This window comes from Mytilus trossulus, chromosome 2, assembly GCF_036588685.1.
Source record: "Mytilus trossulus isolate FHL-02 chromosome 2, PNRI_Mtr1.1.1.hap1, whole genome shotgun sequence".
NCBI lineage: Eukaryota > Metazoa > Mollusca > Bivalvia > Mytilida > Mytilidae > Mytilus > Mytilus trossulus.
In genome coordinates this window covers 67,075,823-67,084,699 of record NC_086374.1, presented here as the reverse complement: position 1 = coordinate 67,084,699, position 8,877 = coordinate 67,075,823, and positions in this window count along the sequence as shown.

Here is an 8,877-nt window from a genome sequence, read left to right as displayed (position 1 = left end):
TATTCTTTATTCATGAATTTTCTGAATATTGATTTCTATCATATATGTTCTATTCAAGTATTTTTTACATAAAAACGACAGAAATGTTGATAATAATAAGAAAATGAGATTACATCACTAAGGGAAAAGTTTAGCAACTTCAAACTGTATTGAAAAGCAAAGTCAGAGATGGCAATATGATTGGGCGAAAAACAACTTAAATATGAATTACTCGTGTCCATTTTAGAAAATATATATATATATATATCATTTTGTAAATTGACTTTTCAAATTAGTTTGTAATGGAATATTTGTTGTTTTTTTGTTTTTTTGCCATTCCGCTTTCAATTTGCCGTCAAACTATTAGTTTGAATATATCTGGAGTTGTTTAACCATGTAAATACAATGTCCATAGGATGGCCGTGGAAATATATATAAATATATTATATGCATAACAGCAGAAGATGTTATAATGAAACTTGACATTTGTTATTGAACTTAAGTGCCAGTCTGCCTAAGAATCAGGCAGCGGTGAAAACATGACAAAAAAAAACCCACCCTATTTGACATTGATTTTAATTCATAATATGTAGTAATGCACAAACATAACATTCATTTCTGTTTTCTGTTCTGGTAATAGAAGATACAATTTGGTTGAAATGCACTAGAAATTAACGAATAAGGGGAGATAACTCTGTCATTTGCTATCATTCTAACCAATTTTCTAACCGAGTTATTTGATATTACCAGACACACACAAACGAAAGACTAATAATTTTTAACTCAGGATGATGGTTAGTATTAAATAGCATGATTAGCTCTGTGGGTTTTTTCTGATCATGTTTTGATTTTTACCTAAATTGCCTGATTCTTACAAAGACTGGCACTTAACTTAAACTAATTGTGAAAAAGAACAAATTTTGTTTTGACAACAGAATGCTGAAACGTTTATACCCTCTATGTGGACAGTTATTAATTTGGGACGAGACATTAGATTTCCACAATTTTTCCAACGTTTATGTATTCTATGTATTCGTTTTATCTAAATTAATTCTTTAATTGATAACTGAAACTTTTTTAAATCTTTATGTATATTTCTTTCTATTCGTTTTTCGTTGAGCGATATTATGCAGTTAAATAATATTAACGATACCAATATTACTAAACCATATGTACATTTTACCAACTAATGTCTCTTCAGTACGATTATATGAAAACCAAAACCTAATTCAAACGTCGAAGAGTTGCTCAAATCAAACAGGACTTGAATGATAGATCAATCCGGACAAAGAATCCGATAGTTTTGTACAAATGTTCCAAATGATGGTTTAGAAAACCATTTGTTTGTCAAGTTCATATGTAGACCTGTGTTTTATACCTGATAAAAGAGATAAGCCATTGTATATGTTCCAGACAATATGAGTATTCTGACCGTACACGTACGGTCCGGACCGTATAGGTATATTTGTACGGTCCAGTACGAGCTGTGCATACATGTTTTGAGATCATAAGGGTTAAATTTAAACAAACGTTTCTTGATATATCTCTTTTTAAGTTTTACAAACTGTTATATCAATTAGATGAAAAAAGTAAATAAGCGAATCCTATTTTAGTATCCTCTCATAAGGGGACACTTGTTATGTTCCTTTGCATTTGCATTCTTAAATTCTAATTCGTAAACTCAAACGAACATAAAATAACCACAAACTCTTACATGAGAGACGCCACTTGCAGAGACAAGCGCACATTGTATCATAAATATGAGTATAATATTGATGAAAGTTCATATATATATATATAGCTAATATATAGCTAATAAGCAGCTAGTACTGGTTTCCCCATACTTGTGGTCCACGAATCTGAAAATATATATAATATGATTAATAATATTATTTATTTTGCAAAATGCTACTGTACACTTAGACTGCAATGGCTCGAATGACTTAAACCCACTTGAGTTGTTCACTCGTGCATGAACTCAATATCCCAATCGAACTGACCTTACTATAATTAGTCAAACACGTGTTAACTATAAACAAATGCCATGGGTATTTTTATTTCGTTTATTGTACTGGAGGTGTTCAGTGGCAGATCGAGATATTTTTTAAGTGGGAGCCCACGGGCTGCCTGAGAGGGAGCCCTATACAGGCATGCTTCAGTGATGCCCTTTATAAGTCTGCCTCTGGTGTTTTTTTCAAATATAAATGAAAAAGAAAAATCTCAATTATGCTAATTTGCATGTTTGATTAAAAAAAATATGCTTCGTAGAAGGTGAGCTTTGTAGTAAGATAACAGCTTTTATAGTTTTTGAGATAATAGGTTATAACTCATTACTGCGGATCTGATTCGGTTGTCCGGCATTTTTGTAGTACTTGTACTTATGTGTATACCTATCTGCTGTAGTTCTACTGAAATAACTGTTTAAACACTAAAATCCTTCAAAATCGTCATTGAAGGTGGCTCATATCTCTTTACGGAGTCCTTTCTTTTTATTTATTGTGTCATATTGACATATTTGTAGATAATGTATTGCTGGGCATTCATGTCTGTATAACAATGTTTGCCTATTTCAATATATTTTTTTAAATAATAGGCAAAAATTTTAGCAAAACAATCGTCGTTTAAGGGCTATAACTTCTGACGAAAACATTGAGAGTTTTAGCTAGCTATACAGCCAGGTTTAATCCACCGTTTTCTACATAAGAAAATGCCTGTACCATGTCAGGAATATTACAGTTGTTGTCCATTCGTTTGATGTGTTTCAGCTTTCGATTTTGTCATTTGATTGGGGAATTTCCGTTTAGAATTTTTCTCGGAGTTCAGTATTTTCGAGATTTGACTTTAAGATGAATAGAAAGTCAATAGATATTTGAGTTCTGCTCGTTTTGTTCCAATCAGACTTTCTCTATCTACTACAGTTTTCAAGATGCGAGACAGTATAAGTCCTGTAAGTTTTGAAGTCTGGAAATTTCCTCAAACATTTCCATAAAGCACGTGCAAGACTTAATTAAATTACCGCTGTCATTCTCATGGAATTTCAGTGATTTTGGAGAACTCTAGAGGTTGTTTACACTAAACATCACCTTACTAAAAGCCAGTTTTGAACTTCTGCCATCTCTGCCAAAATAGCAATACCTATTACTATGAATACTTTCCTTGCCTAATCATTCCAAAATGAGTTAATAGAAACAAATGATTCTAAGAATTGTAATAGCCCTTTTATCACCTAACTATATTCCACTATAAACAGACAGTACAATAATCATGGAATATATAACAAATACGCGATTACATTTACATTGATTTATCTTATTTCAGAAAAGTATAAATCGTAATTGTGCATACTAAAAATACTTTCGTTTAAAAATAGAATTGATTTTGTCTCATTTTCATACGAGTAAACAGTGACCAAAGAGTATAGCCACACTTTAACTTATTGTTTTCTTATTGTCTGACTTCCTTACCCGTATTTGGCACAACATTTTAGAAATTTTGGACCCTCAATGCTCTTCAACTTTTAACTTGTTTGGCTTTATAAATATTTTTGATATGAGCGTCATTGAGAGTCTTATGAAGACGAAACGCGCGTCGTGTGTACTTAATTATAATCCTGGTACCTTTGATAACTTTTTACACCACTGGGTCGATGCCTCTGCTGGTGGACGTGTCTTCCCCGAGGGTATCACCAGCCCAGTTGTCAACAATTCGCTGTTGACATGAATATCAACAATGTAGTTATTTTTACAAATTTCCTGTATACAAAACTTTGAATATTTCGAAAAACTAAGGATTTTCTTATCCCAGGCATAGATTACCTTAGCCGTATTTGGCGCAAAAATTTGGGTATTTTGGACCCTCAAAACTCTTCAACTTTTAAATTGTTTGGCTTTATAAATATTTTGATATGAGCGTTACTGATGAGTCTTATGTAGACGAAACGCTCGTCTGGCGTACTGAATTATAATCCTGGTACCTTTGATAACTTTTTACAAACAAGTATTTGACATGTGAATGTAAAGTATTTATAAACCACTTATAATCTCACATCTAATTTATTTTATAAAGTTTTTTCTTTTTTTATTGAGTATAGATAGATGGAGAAACAGGTTCTTTTAACAAAAAGTAAAATCACAAAAATAATGAACTTCAGAAAATTCATAAAGGAAAGTCCCTAATCAAAAGGCAAAATCTAAAGCCCCCAAACACATCAAACGAATGGATAACAACTGTCATTTTCTTGACTTGGTACAGTGGAGACTTGTCTATACTAGACATTTAAATATGAGAATATATAACATGTAAAAGGGGACAAATCTTCATACAACACAATACTGAACGATGCACAGCCGAATAGGATTGCAACGATTCTGTAAAGTTCCAAATATCTCGGTTAAAATAAAACAAAAATCTAAAGAAAAGATTGCTTCTAAGTTGTGTAAGTTCAGAAGTCTGGCAAATATCCTCAAACAATGCCAACTTAAATTATCACATTCATTCTAAGGAATTCAAGGATTGGGAAGTTGTTAACACAAAGTTGGTACCGGGTTTTTTTTAACCTTTACTGAAAATGACTTAATGGCTTGTGGGACAAATCCTCAGACAAATACACAAATGAAGGAACACAAATTAAAAATATGCGTACTGGCTTTCTGTGTGAAGTTTCATGGATTTGGGTTTAAAAACTGTTAAAAATGAAGACAAAACGTTTGTTATATCATGCTTCCTCACAGCTGTTATGGACTGACCTTCAGTTGCAGCTTTCAAATTCGAATATCTGAAAGCCAATGATGTATGAAAATCGAAAAAAATTAACACCTATATGACCAAAAAATTTAGCTACGGTTACTTTGGCTTGAGGGAGTTAAAACCTTAGTTTCTTTATATTTTTTTAAATTACAATTTTAGATATAATAATTATAAATCAAAGTCTAATCTCGAAATACTGACTACTGAGCTAATAAAGAGTAAATTACACAAACTAGGTATACGCTTGTTGCAGCTTGTCGGTAATTCTGGCAATATCACCATACTTAAGGTAGCTCAATACAAAGATTTTTTTACTTCCAATCTTCAACCTTTGAAATGCTGTTACTTTCTTAAGACTGTATATAAATTAATTAAAGATATATATATATATATATAGATAGATAAAAGATTAATCTTTTAAATGAATGCAATAATTTTGTTAAGCAATCGTTATGCAATCAATTATTATGTAATTAATGGCAAAATCTCTGTCAGTTCACTTGAATGAGTTTAGGTCTGTCATCTCTCTAACTATACAGAAAATTTTAACAAATTTTTAATCAACACAGCAGAAGCTACAAAAAATGTGTCTCAAATTATCCCTATCGTATTTTATTCTCGCATAAAAGTAGATAATGTTTGATTAGTTGTAAAATTTGATCTATACATTCTATCTCAAATCTGAGACAGCCTTTTGTAGATAATGTTTCTACGAACCACATATAATAAAGCCAACACTCTCGGGTAGCCATGAAGATGCTATTTCAATTGAAAGTGGATTTTTTTTGGTAAAATTTTGTAGACATAGTTAACATTATAATTGATTACATAATTGCTGTATAATACTAATGCATTAATTGGAAAGAGTAATCTGTTAGCTATCCATAAATACCACTTTTATAAATTTTCAACCCTAGCATTTAAAACTTGGAAAGTGAAGGTATAAAATCTTTGTATTGTGCTACCTTAAAGCCAAGTTTAGATTTACCAAAAAAATAGTAATTATTATCATTGTAAGAAATAATAACTACTATTAATATTTTCCTGTCCTAAATGTTTCAAAATGAGTAAATGGAGACCAATGATTTTATCAAGTATAATAACCCTTTTATCACCTAACTGTATTCTTGGTCCATCAGTTCAAGGTTAACGATTTAGAAGATAAATGCGGATAATATTAATAGTGTAAAATTATACAAGTGTTCGGTAAACAGGAAATTGTCGAGTGATGAATCTGAAAGCGCATCACAAGGTATAGCTGACTTATATAAATCCTGAAACCAAATTTCAGAAATCCTTGTATTGTAGTTCCTGAAAAAAATGCGACGAAAAATATTCATGGGACGGACTGACGGAAGGACAGACAGAGGTAAAACAGTATCCCCCCTTTTTTAAAGCAGGAGGATAATAATACTATACATGAAGTAGAGCTAGGTTGAAGTGAATGTTCCTTACACAATTGAGAATAGTCTGTACTGGACATTTAATTATAATGAAATATAACATGTAAAATGAGACAAAATCTTTATACAACGCTATAGTGAATGAAGCACAACCTCAATAGCGTTGCAAAGATTCTGTGAAGTTCCGAAGAGCAAGTTTTGAAAATTTTGCAACTAAAGAAAAACTTAGTGATATAAGTTATGAAGTTTGAAAAAAAAAACCAAACAAGAATGTGTCCATAGTACACGGATGCCCCACTTGCACTATCATTTTACATGTTGACTGGACTGTGAAATTGAGGTCAATGCTTTAATTTGACATTAAAATTAGAAAGATCATATCATAGGGAACATGCGTACTAAGTTTCAAGTTGATTGGACTTTAACTTCATCAAAAACTACCTTGACCAAAAACTTTAACCTGAGCTTCACACAATCTTTTTCTTTGTTCAGTGGACCATGAAATTGGGGTCAATACTTTAATTTGACATTAAAATTAGAAAGATCATATCCTAGGAAACATGTGTACTAAGTTTCAAATTGATTGGACTTTAACGTCATCAAAAACTACCTCGACCAAAAACTTTAACCTGAAGCGGGACGAACGAACAGACGAACGAACGCATGAACGAACGGAGGCACAGTCCAGAAAACATAATCGTAGGTTGGGCATAAAAAACAATTCAATAAATGTATGTGTAAAATTTAGTATGTGCAAACATTTGTAGAGAATTTCAAGGATTGGTACCATAATTGTAATAATTGTTTATACACGAAAATGGTTCCATTTTTGTAACTTTACTGGAAAATATCTTATTCCCAAGCTCTGGGAGAAAATCATCAAAATACTACATAATAAAAGGTACACAACTTCAAAATATGTGCAATCTGTTTGTGGAGTTTAATGGATCTGGGTTGAACACTCTATGAATTGATAACACAAATTAAGTATATACTTTCCCCTTGCCTGTCGGTACATCCACCCATCACCACTTTACAAATGGTAATTTTTTTATTTCTCCACTCTCTGTCAAAAAAAAGTAATGAAATTGCTATAAATACTTTCCTTTTTTATTGCTTCCTCAATGAGTTAATTGAGACCAATGCTATTAAGAAGTGTAATAGCCCCTTTATCACCTAACTGTATTCAGAGACATATGTGTGTGTATATATATATGTCTCTGCTGTATTCTACTATATGCAGTCGATTAAATGATGGAAATAAAAAGGTCTAAACTTAGAATTGTTTATCATTTTTAATTCATCTTGCAAAGGTAAAAATAGTCATAACACATACTTTAAATATTCCCTGTCCTAATCCAGTTAAATAGAGACTGATAATTTTTAACGAGTTGTCATCTTTAGTTTTAGTGTTTTTTTATATTAAAAAAAGAAGTATTATATATGTGAATCGAATATTTCCAAATTGATAAAGGAGTAGGTCCTGTTAGGACCGATTTTGGCCTCAAAGGAGTAGGTCCGGTAAGACCTCTTTTTGGCCCCAAAATATAGCGGTTTTACAAAATTGTAAAAATGTAAACTCTTACTTAGTTATTGGATAGCAGAATGGTTCTGCTATATAAATATGGACTGTTTTTGACACTACAATGTACATATATTGGGTACTAGCACCATGAAGTCGTGCTAAATTACTGAAATCTTCACAATTCCATCATTTTAGTTAAATTTTAGACGGTTTCCGGGTAAAACGAAAGTGGCCGCATTCGTGTTCATCCAAAATATTGAAATGGAAGTTGTATTTGATGATAATACATAACATATGTAAAGATTGAGGATGAACACGGATGCGGCCACTTACGTTTTTGACAAAAAACAGCTGAAAAGTGACATTTTTTTGGATATTTGGTAGATTTTCCATATTTGAGCTTGAATCGAATCGTTTTTTATGACTTAATAAGTTAAAATCTTGCAAATAAATTAATTGAATCATATGAAATAGACACTTAGGTGTTTAAAAAGTGGTCAAAATCTTTCGTCAGATGAAACTGAAATTTGAGGCCAAAATCGGGCCTTACCGGACCTACTCCTTTCAGGTTCATCTGACGAAAGATTTTGACCACTTTTCAAACACTTAGGTGTCTATTTCATTTGAACAATTAGTTTATCTGAAAGGTTTTAACTGATTTAGTCATTAAAAAGCTCCGATTCAAGCTCAGATATGAACCAGATGCTTCGCAGGGCGTAGCTTTATACGACCGCAGAGGTTGAACCCTGAACGGTTGGGGCAAGTATGGACACAACATTCAAGCTGGATTCAGCTCTAAATTTGGATTGTGATTAAATAGTTGACACAGCATAGGTTTCTGACACAGAATGAATGTGTTCTAATGAATTTATTTTTTTTGTTTTCTCTTAGAGCAATTCACTATGCTGTTCAATATTAACCCTCTCAAAAAAATGTTTAAAGAAATTTTCTTTTAATTTATGAAATTTCAAATAAAAAAAATTGAACCCAATTTTTTTATCACATCCCCCTTTCCCTTATTCCAAAACTAATCTCAATTAAAATATTCTAATGGAGTTTGCAACAATAACTACTCATTTAAATACATCATAAAATATTAAGATGTAAAAGAACTGCTTGTTATCACTGAATGGTAAAGATTATTTAAATTTATCAGTTGGTAGTAAAAAGTAAATATACATTGTATATTGTATATAACAAAGATTTAAGTTGATTCTGGACAAA